The 20,559-nt window shown below is 30.8% G+C and overlaps 1 protein-coding gene across 3 annotated transcripts in view; it reads left to right on the forward strand.

Annotated features, from left to right (window-relative positions):
• Nucleotides 1–20,559, forward strand: part of LOC126720791 (kinesin-like protein KIN-14Q) — an 81,547-nt gene that overhangs the window by 31,540 nt on the left and 29,448 nt on the right. The gene's annotated exons all lie outside the window — the stretch shown is intronic.

A 20,559-nucleotide genomic window follows, 5' to 3' on the forward strand; every position in this document is an offset into this window, starting at 1 on the left:
TTTGGTCTAGTGTCTTTATTTTTTTTAAAAAAATGAATAAGTTTGTTTTGAAGATATAGATTAATAGGAAAGTGTCCTATTTTGTAGCCATTTTAAGTGGAGTTTAAGGCATATTTTTACCGAGTTATTCTCAAGTTTTTTCCTGTTAAACGTAAGGCTTAGGAGTATATCTAAACCACATAAAAGTCCAGTCCAAAGAGGGGAATCATCTTATAGATAGTACTAGCCTCTGAGCGCGTGCTCAGCGCTCAGAGGCACTTCTATTTTTTGAGTAAATGTTAATAATTTGCACTCGTTATAATTTGGGTAAAGGTTAATACCTAGGAGTGATGAAAAAATTATTTCACTCACAAACTACTTATCAATTATCATGTAAGTGTTATTGTCACAACTTCCCATTATCATTTGTTATAAAAATTACAACCAATTAAAAATATTATGATAAAATGGTCAATATGGAGGCCTAAGTGTTGATCAACACTCTAGTCCCAAAGTACAGAAATTTTCATGTACTAGTCTATATCCCACGCGATGCGCAATGCATTTGATAAATTTTGTAAGAAATTATTCATGACCTATTGATTTCATGAGTACTATTATTGTTAGTCATACAAACTCATAGTTAACATTGTCACCTACAAATATGTTGGTTCATTGGTGTCTTTCTTGTATGATTTATGCTTTATATATAGATTCTATGGTGTTAATTTCTATATTCTTATACCACTAAAATCTCTATCTCAACTATATCAACACCTATAATTTTTATGTCATTGAAAGTAGCTTTTCTTTAGTTTTAGAATTGACATGATTAATAAAATTAAGGCACATTAACATTGTAATTGAAGAAAAGTTTGATTTTTAAGATTGTAATTATAATAGGGCGAAAATTGAAAGAATGATATCTTAATCAATTAGCTATAAAAACTGTGGTGACCCAAACCTACCAACGTTACTATGTAAACAGTGGATATGGGTTCCCAATTCATTTGTTGGTGGGTTTCCTCACAGTCCTACAGATTGTGCTTCAAACATAGCCTTGACAGCCCAACAATCAAACATTCCTGTAGTTCTCAGCCCAATACCCTATTCCCCTTAGATCTTGCTTCTTGCTTTCTCTGCCCTCTTTGTTCTCTCCTCCCTTTGTGTTTACTCCCTCTCCTATTTCTTTTTTCTGTGTTTCCCTATGTTTCCCTTAATCTGTTTCAACCAACCCCTCTTGTTTGCCTCGCCCTTCCTTTTATAGTATCCCATTAGCAAGTTAATCATCAATACTATTCCACCACTTCACACACATTCCTACCCTGCCAGAATCCTAAGAGAATCATCATGCCTTCTGAGGATTCTCTTGGAACTTGTTCCAGATGCCAAACAATGTTTGGCAGTGAGTTTCCTAAAGGCATTAACAGTGTTTGGTTGCCAACTTGAATTTGATAGTCCCCTTACTAGCTTCCTTCTAGCTTATTAGTTAATACTGGGCCTAACCTGGCCCGAACACAATAGGATTCCCTGAATGTATCCCTAGACCTTTACATATTTATCAGTGGACTGGTTCTAGCCCTATAGTGTTGGGCCATGGTCACATGGGCCATCCTGGGTCACCCGGGCCCATAGGCCTTGGTCACATAGGTCATTCTAGGTCACCCAGGTCGAAGCCCCTACAAAAACTATTATAATTTCATGATACAACAACAAAAACAATAATGCCATAGTGACATAGTAATATCACAATTTAAGCTTCCTAAAAGCAACCAAAACACCAAGAATACTACAAATCCATACCAAGTATATGCATCATACGAAAAACCAAAAATCTAAATTGACACATAATATGAAAAAACCAACCTAAACACATTACAATGCTACATCAATAAAAATGTATACATAAAATCTAAACAAAATGTTTAAGATGAACATAATATTTTGAAAATTAACATATCTCTAAAAAAGGGAACCAAAAGATATTGTGAGAGAAACTATATTGGACAAATGTGGACAAATGGGGATTTATATTGGACAAATATGGAGACAAATAATCATATCATATTATCTAATTCATTGAATCCGACTCTTGCAATTCTGCATTGAAGTTAGTCTTATGTTAGAACTTGAAAAGTTTTCTTACTTTTTACATTTCTCATGACTTTTTAGATCCATCTGTATCAATCCAAAGCATTTAAAGTTATAAATGTATGAATTCTTTGAATTTTATTAATACATTGAAATAAATGTATCTACAATTACTTAATAGTTTGACATAAATGTTAAATTTAGATAAGGTAGAAGTCTAAATAAAAAGAATGTTATACAATGCACCACTTGGTAGAACATCATGCTCTCTCACATGAAGTCTCTACTTATATATATATATATATATATTGATGATTAGATACTATGACTCTCTCTCTCTCTCTCTCTCTCTCTCTCTCTCTCTCTCTCTCTCTCTCTCTCTCTCTCTCTCTCTCTCTCTCTCTCTCTCTCTCTCTCTCTCTCTCTCTCTCTCTCTCTCATTTTATGGAAGATGAGCATGAGATTATACCACCAATTTCTCAAACATTTGACTAAAGGAAACAGAATATTCTAGTACCAATGCACCATTTGGAGATTACACACTGTGTGTGTATATATATATAACTTAATATTTCATTATATCTAATTAACCGAGACAAATTTTATATATGATATGGGAATAAATTTAGTCAAATAACAAATTTGGGCTTCAACGTTTTAAAAATTCAACACAATTTGGAATAACCCGAAATAGTTTGGAACTGAGAGACCAAAGTATCTGGAATTCATCTGAAACATCTAAATAGTTTGAAATAGACCAGAACTTAGACCGAAACAAAACAGGTAAGTGCACCGAATTAAGCATTAGAATAACCGAAATGAAAATTTCTGACCGGAATAGAATGGAATTTAAAACCTTGCTAGAAACCCAAAACTTAGGTTACCAGCCCCCCACCCATAGCCACAAAATTCACTTTCTTGCTCTGCATGTTTTCATCACCATTTCAAAGCAGACACACAACACTTTAGTCTATATAGGAATCAGTCATAAACACCAACCCAAGTAGTTTTAAGATTCATTCCATCCATCAACACCATCATCAAAGCAAAGATTAATGATACTTTCCTCTCTTCAAAGAAAGAATAGGGTCTAACTCCACCTCTTTGGAGTTACGACAAGTGGTAAATTGTTAATTTGAACCAATTAGAATTTATTGTCTCTTTAGATGTTAGGGTCATATTTTTTGTAAATTGGAAAATTCAAGTAAAAAATCACTTTTTATGTATTTAAGTCTTAATTTAAAGTAGAAAGCGTTCAAGAAAGATCAATTTAATCAAAACTACTTAAGGTTTGCTCAAATCAATGCTGCAACTGTTGTCTCGACAAATAGCTTGGAAGCAGCCGATCCATTGAGGGAATTTATACCTCGACAACTAGCTTGATAACAGTTGATCGATCAAGCCTCAAATTAATAGAATTCTCAGTTCTATTTCTGATGACATGGCAACTTTGGGATTCATACACTAGGGTTCCAAGATGACTTAAATAGTATTTTTCAGAGCCATCATCCTATACGCCTCACAAAGAGTTGTTGCGACTTTTGTGTGCTTAGGATTTTGTAATTCTAAGCTACTTCGGATTCATTATTGAAGTTTATTGTTGCAAAGAACTTTTCACCAATAACTATAACTATTTTGGATTGCTATGGAGAGCTAGTCACGTTGATTGGAGATCCGTGCAACCGTTAGCTACATCGTTAGGAGATCTATGCTAATTAACAGAAGAAGTCCACTAAGATTAAAGTCCAACTAAGTTGGAGTTGAGCTAGTATCAAGTATCAGTATGTTCTATTGTAGGTATGTACTAATATTTGGGATTGTGTAAGATCTCCATAATTATGACCTCAATTTGATTAGTGGATTTTTCAGGAGTAGTGACCTACATAATCTCTCATTGGGATTTTTCTTGTGAAGGTTTTCCCATTATTTTCTACTACGCACATTGAACTCTAGATTGGTGATATGGTTATGTTTTTTATTGGACTTTGCATGTAATTGAATTAATTAATCAACTTGTGTAATTAGTTAATTGAATTGGGGTCAGCTTATAACCCAACATTAGATAACACAACCAAACACTAAATAAAGTTTGAATTAAATTAGGTTTGGCTTTCTATAAATAAATTTTAATTAGATAAGGTATATCTTTTTCTACAAATTCTCTAATTAAATTTTATTGATTAACACTTATCTATATCATATCATCTATATATATATATATATATATAAAACCGAACCTTTTGAAGCTCCCACAATTTTCCACGTCAGCACAATATTTAAATTAAATTTAAATTAAATTAAAATTTCCACCTCATCACTATTTTCTTTTTCCAATGCAAATTAGACTTCCAGCCAAATAAGGACACCCTCCCACCGCCTCTACTCTCTCCTATTTAAGAATTGCTTGCATAGAAAACCTAAGCCCTAAAAACTTACTTTTGCTGCAACACAATTTTCTCCTTAAAACTTATTTTTCTTCAAGATTTTTTTTGAGGGCGGCTCATGCTTCACAATTCACATATTCCACTTATGTATTGGACTCCTCTCCTTCTTCGGTCAATGCATCAAGGTTAGGGTTATTTGACCTTTTAAAAGTTTTAATATTTTGAATTTTAACATTTAAAAGGTAACTCATATTTCTCTAATATTTCTATGTTGTGTAGAAATTTTTTTTTTGTTTATTATATTTCTCCATTGTGTAGTCACATAATTTTTGTTTTGTTTTAATAAATTCTTGGCTCAAAATCTTCTAATTGTTTGGTTTACATATGAATTTTTAAGTTCATTTTTTGCAATACATTTAATTGTCTGGCCAATTTCAATAGTAGAAAAGCTATAATCATGGATTCCCTTCTTTCTATTGTATTTCTCTATTGCGTAATTATTTATATATATTGCTTTATTTCAATACTTTTGAAGCTTTGAATCTTCTGATTTTTTTTTAAAAAAAATTTTGGCCTTTTGGAAGTTTTAACATCATAACTTTTGGGTTTTATTTTTTCTATTATCAGAAATTATCTAGAAGATTTCAATGAATATCCATGGATTATTCTTTTTGAGGGTAACCCATCTTTATCTTATATTTCTATTCCTAACTTTTTTTTTCCTATATTTTTTCTTTAATTTTCCGTGTTTACGTCTCTTTTGTTTTTCTTATTTTTACTTTCATAGCGTATGTATATGTTGTGTATGTTCTTTGATTCTTTTTTTAATGATTTTTGTGTGAGTATGTGTCATCGTATCTGGGTACTTAGGCAAAATTTATAAAGACTAAAGATGCTTTTTTTTTCCTTTTTCTTCTTTTTTTTTTTGTAATGAATCCTGTGTTTTTCATGACTTTAGTGAGTCATATTCTTAAAAATCGAAATGGTTTTGTTTGACGTGGATTTTGTTCATATTGGTTTCAAAGTTTATTTCTTGGCTTGTATTATAGATTGTAATATATTTATTCATCAAACTGTTTAGTTGAGTTTGTTTTCGAAATTGTTTTCAGTGTTGGACATTTTCTTGAAGCATGTTGGTATCATATATTAAAATACTGTTAAGTTGATAATAATAATAATAATAATATAGTTTAATAAATGTCTGAAACGTATAGCTGTTAACAAATGTTTTAACTATATGATTTTATTTTACAAATTCAATTTTGGTGTTGTAGTAAAATAAACAAAGATTAAATTATATATTGTACTCAATACATTTCCCGTGCATCGCACGGGTTAGCGACTAGTATTATATATAATAAAAGTTGGGCTTAAACGCCGTGGTTGCGCCACGTGGCTTCACCAAATTGCAGAAATTTTAATAAATTTTTAGATTTTAAGAATAGATATATACATATTTTTTGGATAAATATGACGAATCAAGTAATGAAAGGAAGTAGTATTTGATTTACAACTATAACAGTTGTGTCTATCTAAAATGTTATCAACAAACCCTAAAATCAATAGAATAGAATTAGCTAAGGATAGAATTTAAATAAAAAAGAGATTCTTTCATCTTGATGCTTTTTAAATATATATTATTTTTCTTCTCCTATAATTTCTAAATTGATAAAAATCATAATTTGATTACAATCCAAATTTGATCCTTTTCTTATTATAATATATAAGTTGATAAGAATCTTAATTAAAAAAATCAATGTAGTACACGTAAGAAAAGGTCCATCTAATCCTTCTTCTTTTTTTATTTAAATTATATTACTACATGTAAAATCTTCAAAAAAAAAACCTTACTACACATAAAAATTGCAGAAAAGTTTTTAGATTTAAAAAAAAAAATAGATATAATTTTTATTCTCCAATAATTTCTAAGTTGATAAAAATCTCAATTTCATTATAATCCAAATTCTTCATCTAATCATTTCCTAAAGTACACGTTAAAGTCCATCTAATTTCAGCTTCATACACCTCTATAAATTAGACTGACATTAGACCTTTTATTCATATCAACTTCTTCAATGTGGAGTGTATATATATAAGATAATTCATAATAAACACCTACCATACAGTTTTTTTCCTCTATTATTCCCTTCTTCTCCCTACAACCTTACACATATGTATTTGTTTACTCTAATTTTTTTTTAATGTATTTGTTTTTTTTTTTTTCCCATCAAATTGAATAGGTTTTGTGTATTTTTTGTCTTTTTTTTTAACCTAATTTCCCAAAGTTTTATCCTATTTATTTGGTTATTGTTTGACCATCAATCATTAAATAGAGTTAGACATGAATTTTTTTTTTTTTTTTAATTTTGTATATCATATATGAATTACACTCAACAATAGCACACTTCTATTTTTGTTTAGTACAATTTCATTTGAAGTTCTGCATATTGGACAAACTGCTTCAACATAAACACCACGCCTAGATAAATTGTCCATTGCAAGTAAAGAATTACTCAATGATTTTCAAAGAAAAAGTAAGACATTTTTCCCCTTCACTTATTTTATTCTATTTATGCCTCAATAATTTTTATTTTGTTGGTCTTTTGCTTCTTCTTTATTTATTTTTATTTATCCGTGTTGCTCACATTGTTAATTGGGAAACTACTGTTTACCATTCTCTTTGTAGTTTAAGCCTTATTTGAAAAATCTTAATTAGGTGAACTAGATAGGAAATATCATGCTAAGCAGGTTTTTTTTTTTTTTTTTTTTTTTTTTTGGGGGCTACTTATTTTGGTTTGTTAATAATAGAGAGAGAGGTTGAGATCAAATAATAGAGATTATTGTTCACAACTAAAGGTCAAAATGGATGCTACTATTGAAAGGTATCACTTCTCAATTCTCATCATATCTCAATACTAATGAATTTATTTATTTTATTTATTTTTTTGGTTGGGTGAAAATCACTCAAGTTTTAGTGTCTTCTCCCATGCTTTCAAGGACAAAAATTATATTTTCATGTATGTCTCTCTACTTTATATTTTTAAATGTTTAGTTATTTAGATTATTCTTAATTACTGAATTGAGGTTTCCACTTAAATATGCTTTCAATCATTTTTTTTAATAGCTTTTAATGATTAAATTCACGGTTTTTCCATTTAAATATTACTTGAGCCCTAAATCTCAATATATTATGAAAAATCCTTTTATATTTCTTTTATGTATCTCATTTTATATTAGTTACTTAGTTATCTACCATCTTCCATTCGATTATTTTAGACATATATATATATATATATATGCTTTTAAAACATTTTAGTATCACACAATATGCATTTATTATATAACTTAAAAGTAAAATATTCATTTATTTTTTATTTTATTATTTAATTTTAAGGAAATTAATAAAAAAAATTTGCTTACATTTGAATTTTAATTAAGCCGTTGGGCTTAGAAGCCGTGGTTGCATCACGTAACTTCACCAAATTGCAAAAATTTTATTAAATTTTTAGATTTTTAAAGGAATAGTATACTACCAGGACTCTAATTCATTCTTATCATTAAATAAAATTATATTAACATTATTTTTTTTATTTGTTAGGATATATTTTGTAAATTAAGGGATAATATTTAACATACAAAAAATTAATTTAGATCATATTTATCATCTAATTAACATTATTTTTTTATTTTTTAGGATATATTTCTTAAATTAGGGGATAATATTTAACATACAAAAATTTAATTTAGATAATATTTATCATCTAAATTTTCAAAATTTTAATATTATTAAATTAATATTATTTTATCTAAATATCAAGCTACAAAACTTGATTATTAAGGGATAAGCACAATCCAAATTCTTCAAGAGGTGATTAATATAAATCTATCCCAAGAAATTGTATATATCTCTAATAATTTGATAATCTCTATATATCCCAAAAAACAATATATATCTCCATTAATTTTATAATTTTTAAGTTGATGGAATTTAATATATATATATATATATATATATATATAAATTCCTTATAGCTATCAACCACGTTCTCTTTCTCTTTTTTTAAAAAAAAAATTTATTATTATTATTATTTTCATTTTGTTTATTTTCTTTAGTGTTATTATTGGTTTTTTGTCTTCATGTAATTTTAATTAATGAATTCAAAATATTCGAAACATTGTCAAGTTTCTAAAGGCTCCTTCTTTGTTTTTGTATTTTGTTTTTATCAAATTGATTAGGTTTTGTGTATTGGTTGCCTTTTGTTTAAACTAATTTTCTTAGTTTTGATATAATTTATATGCTTAGGGTTAGGGTCTTAGAATTAATGATTAAATATTATTAGAATTAATAGATTAATTTTAACAATTTTTTTATTTGATTTTTATGTTACATCAAATTATCAATATGTTCTACACATGTATTCTTGAATTATCAACTTTAATTTTTATTTATAATATTATCAAAATTATATTAATTTTAGATTTATCAATTGTTTAGTACATTTTTTTTAAAATAATTATCAATTTAAAATTCAATTTTGGTATTATCAATTTAATTTAGTTTTAGGAAGAAATCTTACCCCTTATTTTAGTGAGATAATTATTTACACTTGATAATTTTTTTCTTTTATCTTTATTGAATCTATTAAAATATATAATTATTTATACATTTATTTTATAAGTTTTTTCATAAAACCGTGCAACACACAGGCCTATAACTAGTATATATATAAAACCGAAACCTCTGGAGCTCCTATAATTTTCCACATCATCACTATTTTCTTTTTCTTTTTATTTTAGATTCTTTTTATTTTAGGTTTTATATCTTATATATTTATTATTTCTCTTCAACGTGTAATTATTTTATCAAGTATTACAATAATTTAGTTTAAGTAAAACTCTATTAGATATATGTTTGGTTTTACAGTGTAAATCTTTGATGAATTGGTATAATTTGGTGTTATACTTGATACTAATTTGGCAAAAAATTAAGTAGCTTGAAGAAGTTGAGAAAAGAGAAGAGCTTAAGAAAAGGAGGAAATACATTCTTGAAAAGTATTAGATAAAGCTTGAAGATGTAAGCACAATTGTATATTTATTATATTTATTGGTTCTTTTGTAATACTTATTAGACCAAATGTAAGATCACATTATGATTATTGTAATATATTACTTCATAATATTTGTATTTATCTCATTTTTAATATTACTCCATAATATTACATGTTTCATCTTATATTAGAGCCAATTTAGCTTTCAACAATTGAAATTTGAGAAATTTTTAAACCTGAACATGTTAACATTTGATTTAAAACAATCTCGTACATCGCACGGGTTAATGACTAGTATTAAATAAAGGCTAAATCACAAATTACACTCTTAGATTTTGATATGTTTTCAACTCAGTTCTTTTAGTTTCACTTTCTTTCTTTTTTTTTCTTTTTTTTTCCTTCAGTAATTTAACTTTAATTCGTTTTCAATTTAAATTTCCCATTTGATCCGCCTCTTTGAATTCACTAAAATGACATTGTTTTGGGAAGTGAACAATCTAAAACTAACGATGGGATTGGACAAAATTGAAGGATTGAAACGGAGAAAATGAAACTTAAATGATTGATTTGAAAATATGTTATATAGTTAAAGAATGTAATTTATAGTTTAAACTTAAATAAATATGTATCATATATAAATAAATTTTTTTTTTTAATTTTCTTGATCATTGCACGGGATGCTAATGAGTAGATATGTAATTATAAAAAGTCTTTTTCCTAATTTAATTGAGGAAAAATAAATGGATGACATAAAACTAACTTGAATAACATGATTGCTACAAATTTATTGATTCCCCCACATTCGGTTTGCAATCTACATCAAACAACTGTTATAGTCGAAAATTCCAAGATTATAATTTTCCAATAACATGACTGCTACACGTTTATTGATTGCCACGCATTCAGTTTGCAATCTACATCAAACAATTGTTATAGTCGAAAATTCCAAGTCTTTGGAACGTAGTTCCAAACAATTAGCAAAGACTCGGTGAAAACAATAACAGGCATTAAAGTCTTCTAATCCGTATCACACGTCTTCAAGAGCCAGCATGCGTTTTCATGAAGTCTTTGGTCTTTGTTCGGAATTTCCAAGAACATGGGAAGTTATTGTCTTGAATATTAACCTGCAGCATACGCAGGGGCCCCCAAAAGTTCAAAATATTTCTATAATATAGCCTAAAACATTAGTTAGGGTCTTACAACTTAATACCGGCCCCTCCAAAATATATTGGGTCCCCCCAAGTATGGACTTTACATTTAAATAGTTTAAATCCCACCTAACTGTCACTTGGGTTTTTTATTTTTTTACTTTTGTCTAACCTATGTGTGCAAGTGTGAAAACGTGCACTATGCAACACCAAACTTTTATTGTTTTTCTTCTTAATAGCCCATGCAGCAACAATTTTCTCTAGTAATGTTTGCAAGAACAGGAACCATCTTTGACATTATGGAAATGACCACTTGACTCTTACTTTTCGCTTGTAAATCTTGGAAATAAGTTTAAATGCAAAATGACAGTCTGAGCTGACCCTGAGGTTCTTTAGAATAAGATTCTTGGCCCTTGGTGGTGTTTTCAACAAACCATAAGAAATTTCCAGTCTTTCTTCTTTATGTTCGTCAACACTTTTGAAGTTTCTGCAACATAGCTAATCAGTTCAACTTTGGAGTCATTTGATTTAGCATCAAGTAAATTTATGTAGTTTCTGGATGAGAATTGTTGGGAAATTGACCTCGAATGATAGAATTAACAAGTTTTAAACCCAAGTTGTTAATTAAATTTATTATGAATAAGTCCACTAAAAACCCATGATCACGATGAGGAAAAAAAAAAAAAAAAAAAACTCACTGAAAACGTGTACTGGGCTTTAGTGAGTTTTTTATTTTTTCTTAATCTTTAAAGTTTACCCTTTGCTTCTCTTCATCATCATCATCATAATTTTTTTTTTTTCAAAATTGATTTGTTTTCTTTTGGGTTGAATTTTGGTGCCAAATAAGTTGTTCCAATAGTGATTTGTTCATTGAAGATGCTTTGGGTTTGTTGCAAAGAGAAGATATATATTTTTCTAAAATTTCCCTATCACAGTAGAATCTTCTCAAGTTCTGTATAATAATTTTAGTAAATATGCATGCTATACATAATATTAAAAATATATATTTTATCTACTTAAATTTTCAATTGTTTGTTATGGTTGATTAAGAGTAAAGATAAATATAGGAAGTGGAAGCCATTCATTAGAGGGATTATTAATTAACTTAAAATTATATGATTTTTTCTAGATTAATTTTTTAACCATTTTATTAAAGATTAAGGAGATGCATGATAATGGATGATTTTATTCAATGAAAGATCATTTTCAAGCATAACCTTGATGGGAGATACTAAATTCTTCATTAAAATATTTTGTACATCTTTATAGCAAAATAAATAATTTTTATATATTCATTTGAGTCTAGAATTTTTTTTTTTTTAATTTGATAATTTTATATATATAATATATTTATAAAACAACGGCTAACATATGAATGTATAATCTGGCCCCTCCATGTGAAAATTTCTGGCTACGCACCTGCATACCTTTTCAAACTTTAGTTGCGTGTGTCTAGTATCCGCTATTTATAACTCCAGTCTACAACTACAAAAGTTAGGTCATTTTGTAATTGTACACTGATTATATAATGTACTATAAACCCGGTTTAAAACACTATGGAATTTGGTGGGTCTAAAACTTATAGAAAGTCTAGTATGTGGTCAGAGGCGGAGGCACGTTTTTGGGTGGAGGGGCCATGGCCCACCCAAAAGTTCAAAATATTTCTATAATATAGCCAAAAATATTAGTTAGGGTCTTACAACTTAATACTTGGCCCCTCCAAAATATATTGGGTCCCCCCAAGTATGGACTTTACATTTAAATAGTTTAAATCCCACCTAAATGTCACTTGGGTTTCTTATTTTTTTACTTTTGTCTAACCTATGTGTGCAAGTGTGAAAATGTGCACTATGCAACACCAAACTTTGTTTGTTTTTCTTCTTAATAGCCCATGCAGCAACAATTTTCTCTAGTAATATTTGCAAGAACAGGAACCATCTTTGACATTATCGAAATGACCACTTGACTCTTACTTTTCACTTGTAAATCTTGGAAATAAGTTTAAATGCAGAATGACAGTCTGAGCAGACCTTGAGGTTCTTTAGAATAAGATTCTTGGCCCCTGGTTGTGTTTTCAACAAACCATAAGAAATTTCCAGTCTTTCTTCTTTACGTTCGTCAACACTTCTGAAGTTTCTACAACATAGCTAATCAGTTCAACTTTGGAGTCATTTGATTTAGCATCAAGTAAATTTATGTTGTTTCTGGATGAGAATTATTGGGAAATTGACCTCGGTTGATAGAATTAACAAGTTTTAAACCCAAGTTGTTAATTAGATTTTATGAATAAGTCCACTGAAAACCCATGATCATGATGAGGGAAAAAAAAAAATTAAAAAAAAAATAACCTCACTGAAAACGTGTACTGGGCTTTACTGAGTTTTTTTTTTTTTTTTTTTTCCTTCTTCGTCTTCTTCTTTTTAATCTTTAAACTTCACCGTTTACTTCTCTTCATCATCATCATAAATTTTTTTTTTCAAAATTGATTTGTTTTCTTTTGGGTTGAATTTTGGTGCCAAATAAGTTGTTCCAATAGTGATTTGTTCATAGAAGATGCTTTGGGTTTGTTGCAAAGAGAAGATATATATTTTTCTAAAATTTCCCTATCATAGTAGAATCTTCTCAAGTTATGTATAATGATTTTAGTAAATATGCATGCTATACATAGTACTAAAAATATATATTTTATTTGCTTAAATTTTCAATTGTTTGTTATGGTTGATTAAGACTAAAGATAAATATAGGAAGTGAAAGCCATACATTAGAGGGATTATTAATTAACCAAAAACTATATGATTTTTTCTAGATTAATTTTTTAACCATTTTATTAAAGATTAAGGAGAAGCATGATAATGGATGATTTTATTCAATGAAATATCATTTTCAAGCATAACTTTGATGGGAGAAGCTAAATTCTTCATAAAAATATTTTGTACATCTTTATAGCAAAATAAATAATTTTTATATATTCATTTGTGTTTAGAAATATTATATATATTTTTTTAATTTGATAATTTTATATATATAATGGGTCCGTTTGGATACAGCTGAAAACTGAAAACTGAAACTGAAAACTGAAAAACACTGTAGCGAAATAATTTTTAAATGTGTGAATAGTATCGTGGGACCCATTTTTAATGAAAAAGTTGCTGAAAAGTGAAATTTGTGGGTCCGTGAACAGTACACGATGTGCACTGTTCACGGAAAAAGTCAAATATTACTGCGTAACAGTGAATGAACAGTAACAAAATTGGCCAAAACGCGTGGGAAAAAAAAAAAAAAAAAAAAAAAAAAAGCAGGCTGAAAAGGCTGAAAACGCAAAACGTGCGTTTGGGAAACGCAAACGCGCTTCCCAAACGCACCTAATATATTTATAAAACAAAGGCTAACATATGAATGTATAATCCGGCTCCTCCATGTGAAAATTCCTGGCTATGCACCTGCATACATTTTCAAACTTTAGTTGCATGTGTCTAGTATACGCTATTTATAACTCCAGTCTACAACTACAAAAGTTAAGCCATTTTGTAGTTGTACTCTAATTATGTAATGTATTATAAACTCAGTTTAAAACACTATTAAATTTGGTGGGTCTAAAACTTATAGAAAGTCTAGTACGTGGTCAGGGGCAGAGGCACCTTGTTGGGTGAAGGGGCCATGCCGCCCCCCCCCCCCCCCAAAAAAAAGTTCAAAATATTTCTATAATATAGTCTAAAACATTAGTTAGGGTCTTACAACTTAATACTTGGCCCCTCCAAAATATATTGGGTCCCCCCAAGTATGGACTTTACATTTGAATAGTTTAAATCCCACCTAAATGTCACTTGGGTTTCTTTTTTTTTTACTTTTGTCTAACCTATGTGCACAAGTGTGAAAACGTGCACTATGCAACACCAAACTCTGTTTGTTTTTCTTCTTAATAGCCCATGTAGCAACAATTTTCTCTAGTATTGTTTGCAAGAACAAGAACCATCTTTGACATTACGGAAATGACCACTTGACTCTTACTTTTTGCTTGTAAATCTTGGAAATAAGTTTAAATGCAAAATGACAGTCTAAGCAAACCCTAAGGATCTTTAGAATAAGATTCTTGGCCCCTGGTGGTGTTTTCAACAAACCATAAGAAATTTCCAGTCTTTCTTCTTTATGTTCGTCAACACTTCTGAAGTTTCTCCAACATAGCTAATCAGTTCAACTTTGGAGTCATTTGATTTAGCATCAAGTAAATTTATGTAGTTTCTGGATGAGAATCATTGGGAAATTAACCTCGGTTGATAGAATTAACAAGTTTTAAACCCAAGTTGTTAATTAGATTTATTATGAATAAGTCCACTGAAAACCTATGATTATGATGAGGCAAAAAAAAAAAAAAAAAAAAAAAAAAAAAAAAAAAAAAAAAAAAAACTCACTAAAAACCTGTACTGGGCTTTAGTGAGTTTTCTTTTTCTTTTTAATCTTTAAACTTCACCATTTACTTCTCTTCATTATCATCATAATTATTTTTTTCAAAATTGATTTGTTTTCTTTTGGGTTGAATTTTGGTGCCAAATAAGTCGTTTCAATAGTGATTTGTTCATAGAAGATGCTTTGGGTTTGTTGCAGAGAGAAGATATATATTTTTCTAAAATTTCCCTGTCACAGTAGAATCTTCTCAAGTTATGTATAATGATTTTAGTAAATATGTATGCTATACATAGTATTAAAAATATATATTTTGTCTGCTTAAATTTTCAATTGTTTTTTATGGTTGATTAAGACTAAAGATAAATATAGGAAGTGAAAGCCATACATTAGAGGATTATTAATTAACGTAAAATTATATGATTTTTTCTAGAATAATTTTTAAACCATTTTATTAAAGATTAAGGAGATGCATGATAATGGATGATTTTATTCAATGAAAGATCATTTTCAAGCATAACTTTGATGGGAGATGCTAAATTCTTCGTTAAAATATTTTGTACATCTTTATAGCAAAATAAATAATTTTTATATATTCATTTGAGTTTAGAAATATTTTATTTTTTTTTAATTTGATAATGTTATATATATAATATATTTATAAAATAACGGCTAACATATGAATGTATAATTCGGCCCCTCCATGTGAAAATTCCTGGTTACGCACCTGCATACATTTTCAAACTTTAGTTGTGTGTGTCTAATATCCGCTATTTATAACTCTAGTCTACAACTACAAAAGTTAGGTCATTTTGTAGTTGTACTCTGATTATGTAATGTATTATAAACCCAGTTTAAAACACTATTAAATTTGGTGGGTCTAAAACTTACAGAAAGTCTAGTACGTGGTCAGGGGCGGAGGCACCTTGTTGGGTGGAGGGGCCATGCCGCCCCCCCCCCCCCCCCCCAAAAGTTCAAAATATTTCTATAATATAGTCTAAAACATTAGTTAGGGTCTTACAACTTAATACTTGGCCCCTCCAAAATATATTGGGTCCCCCCAAGTATGGACTTTACATTTGAATAGTTTAAATCCCACCTAAATGTCACTTGGGTTTCTTATTTTTTTACTTTTGTCTAACCTATGTGCGCAAGTGTGAAAACGTGCACTATGCAACACCAAACTTTGTTTGTTTTTCTTCTTAATAGCCCATGTAGCAACAATTTTCTCTAGTAATGTTTGCAAGAACAAGAACCATCTTTGACATTATGGAAATGACCACTTGACTCTTACTTTTCGCTTGTAAATCTTGGAAATAAGTTTAAATGCAAAATGACAGTCTGAGCAGACCCTAAGGTTCTTTAGAATAAGATTCTTGGCCCCTGGTGGTGTTTTCAACAAACCATAAGAAATTTCCAGTCTTTCTTCTTTATGTTTGTCAACAATTTTGAAGTTTCTCCAACATAGCTAATCAGTTCAACTTTGGAGTCATTTGATTTAGCATCAAGTAAATTTATGTAGTTTCTTGATGAGAATTGTTGGGAAATTAACCTTGGTTGATAGAATTAACTAGTTTTAAACCCAAATTGTTAATTAGATTTATTATGAATAAGTCCACTGAAAACCCATGATTATGATGAGGCAAAAAAAAAAAAAAACTCACTAAAAACCTGTACTGGGCTTTAGTGAGTTTTCTTTTTCTTTTTCTTTTTAATCTTTAAACTTCACCGTTTACTTCTCTTCATTATCATCATAATTTTTTTTTTCAAAATTGATTTGTTTTCTTTTGGGTTGAATTTTGGTGCCAAATAAGTCGTTTCAATAGTGATGAGTTTCTCTTTATTGGTATTTCAAGTTCATAGGTCCACGGTCACAACTCAATCCAAGGAGGAACTTAGCGTCATCCAATGCAATGCCGATCCTTATTTGTTCTGGACTTAGATAGTGTCTAGCTTCATCCGAGCTTTCCTTCAATTAATAAATTTATTATAAGAAGATCAATTTCAATTTGGACCCACTACAATAGATCTTTTTTTTAAATAAATATTAAAAAAATAAAAATAAAAAATAAAAAACTTAAGAGTATATAGCATTGTAGAATTATTCATAAAAACAACAATATATAAAATTTGGCACATTTAGTAGAGATGTTTGGATAGTATTCCATTTTATAACTATAAGGCTACATATATAGTACAAATAATAATTTTTTTACCTTGACTATTGTAGGAGAGTTCAAAATATTATCAATTAAAAAAAAAGAAAAGAATTGTTATGATGTTATTATTTTGCACACAAACATACATACATACATATATACATTAAATAGCATTTAAATAAAAGGTGGGAAGAGAGTTAGGAAGAGGTCCCCCACAAAACCCTGAACTCCTAGCTCGACTCTTGAACATACTGTAGTGCGACTTGTAGCTTATAAAAGATTGTAACCCACGGCAACTGGTAGCTTGCAAAAAAGATGCCTAGCTCATCACAAAATGGGATCAAGCCAGTTGTAGCTCATCTCATAACTTGTTTAATTACACATCCCCCTCTTAAACGAAGATGGAAGAAATAAGCCCTAAGTTTGGATTGATGATCAAGAAAGCGAGGAAAAGGAAGTGCCTTGGTGAAGATATCAAGAAGCTAATCAGAGATTGAGATTAAACGAACTTCTTTTTTTTTTTTTTTTAGAAACAACATAATGCATTTTATTCAATGAAGACCAACAATATCTGCTAGAACAAAAGAGTGAAACTGTGGTGGAACATCTTCCATCCACACAGCATTATCTGAAACATTGAAAGCAAAATGAGCTAGACCATAAGCTACCATGTTACCTTCTCTCTTGGCATGAGAGTAATGTAATTGATTGAAACACCTAGCATATGACCTTACAGCATCAATTCGGAGACCACTGGTGACAAGAATGGGCTATCGTGAAGAAGTGCATGCATGAGAACTTGACAATCACTCTCTAAGACCACCTCTTGAAACCCCAAGTCTGAAGCTAGTTGCAGGGCAGAGGCTGCTGCCATTGCCTCAACTTCAAACGGTGTGTGTTCTCGAGGTAGGATCCAAGATAGTGAGGCCAAGACATCTCCCTGTGCATCACGAATAGCTATGCCAATCCCTGATTTTTGCTCCCTACTGAAAATAGCACCATCAAAGTTAACCTTCGCCATGTCCAAGACAGGGGCTCTCCAACGAGCGCGGGTCAGGGTGGGCTGCAACTAGGAAGGTGGTTGTACCGCCAGGAATTCAAATAAGAGTTCTGGCCATGTGTGCAAGTTGATTGGGACTGCAGCAAGGTTGGTGTGTTCAAACTCGGTTTCGGTGTGTCCAGATTGTCCAAGCCATGACCGAGTACAGGCCTATGCTTTGCTGTGTTCTGATCATCCATGACAATAATTCCTTGAAATCCATGAATGCAGTGGATCCTCAACAAGCCCAGGTAGACTCATTTTCCCATACAACGTCCAATTCACTGCATGACCAAAGGGCGTGAAGGGTTGTCTCAAGTTCCAACTTGCACCTGTCACAGAGTGGGCTTTCGATGATAGTGAGAGCGTTTGGATTGAGCTGAAAGTGGCTGAAAGTTTTGTTGCGTTTTCAAGCTTTTTTTTTTTTTTTTTTTTTTGGTTCCAACCGCACTATTTGAGCAAGTCAACCATGAACAATGCATTCGTGTACTGTTCACGGATCCACAAATTTCACATTTCAGCAACTTTTTTATTAAAAATGGGTCCCACGATACTATTCACACATTTAAAAATTATTTTGCTACAATATTTTCAGTTTCAGTTTTCAGTTTCAGCAAAAATAAGTTCAATCCAAACGGACCCAGTGCATCGTACCAGATTCTGTTTAGTGGGTAAAGAGTTTCGGCAAGCTCTCCAAATTAAATTTTTCATTTTGTTTGGAATTTGTAGAGATCAAATACCTCTCCAAAGTGCTCTGTCTGAAACCACCTGTTCCTCATTCTCATTGGGTGCATCCTTGGCTTTGAGAAACCGATAACCTGACTTGCTGTTGTAGATCCCATTATGTGCGAAAGGCCAGAAAAGATTATCCTCGCGCTCATCATTTGGTAGTGGTGATTTTTTTATTAGCTCTGCCTCCTCCTGAACAAAGATGCCCTCAATTGTGCTGTGGTTCCACTTCCTTGTTTCACCATCAATAAGTATCTCAACTCTTGCCTCAACCAATGATTCAATAATTTGAGACACAACCTGTGGTGCTTGCTGCCTTGGAAGCCAAAATTTTGCCAAATGCCCACTATTTTCCCTTCCCTATTCTCCATCTACAACCCTTTGCTAGCACATCCCTCCCATGTAAAATACTACTCCATGCAAACGACCCCCCTCTAGAATTTTTTGCTTCCATGATTGTACAATTTGGGAAAAATCGGGCCTTGAAAACTTTATAAAATAAAGAATCATGGTTTTTCAAGAGTCACCATGCTTGCTTAGCCAAAAGAGAGTCATTAAACAAAGCCAAATCCCTAAACCCCATACCACCTTCTAGTTTGGATTTTGTCAATTCTTCTCAACCAATGGATCTTCCTCCTTTCCCCCTTTTGGCCCCACCAAAATTTCTTGATCAATGCTTCAATATCATGGCATAGCCCCAATGGTATTTTGAAACACCCCATGGCAAACGTTGGAATGGCTTGATCAAGACCTCACGACTCGCTTGAGACAAAAGTTTTCCCTCCCAACTTTGAAATTTCCTCCATACCTTTTCTCTGATAAGATTGAAGCTATGTATCTTCCTTCTTCCAACCAGAGATGGTAGACCCAAATAATGCTCATAGTGTTCTATGTCCTATAAAGCCAGGGCTGTTTTGATCTCATGTTTGGTGCTCTCCGTGGTGGATTTACTAAAAAAAATGGTTGTTTTGTTCTTGTTAACTTTTTGCCTTGATGCTTTCTCATAATGTTCCAAGATGTCCATAAAGTGCCCACACTCCCTTTGAGTTGCCCTGCAAAAAAATTTGGCTATCATCTGCAAACAAAAGATGATTAGTTTTGGTCCCCATCGACATAGGGAGAAACCTTTAATAGCCCCCCTACTTGCAGTCTATTGTATGAGCCCATGTAGGCCTTCAGTGCAAAGGAGGAAGAGAAAGGGAGATAAAGGGTCCCTTTGTCGGATACCTCTAGTTGGATGGATCAAACCTTGGGGTTCTCCATTAACTAGAATCGAATATGTCACTGTTTGAACACAAACCATGATTAACCCAATCCATTGTTCACAGAAACCCATTTTTTTCATAATGTTTTCAAGGTACACCCATTCAACCTGGTCATAAGCCTTACTCATATCAAGTTTAACTACCATGAAGCTTGTATCCCCTGAAACTTGGTTTTTCATGCAATGAAGTGATTCAAAGGCCACCAGGATATTATCAATAATGAGTCTATTTTTTATGAAGGCGGATTGGTGTTCGGTGATAATTAAGGGTAAAATTTTCTTTAGTCTATTGGCTAAAACTTTGGAGAAAATTTTAT

This window comes from Quercus robur, chromosome 4, assembly GCF_932294415.1.
Source record: "Quercus robur chromosome 4, dhQueRobu3.1, whole genome shotgun sequence".
Taxonomy (NCBI): Eukaryota; Viridiplantae; Streptophyta; class Magnoliopsida; order Fagales; family Fagaceae; genus Quercus; species Quercus robur.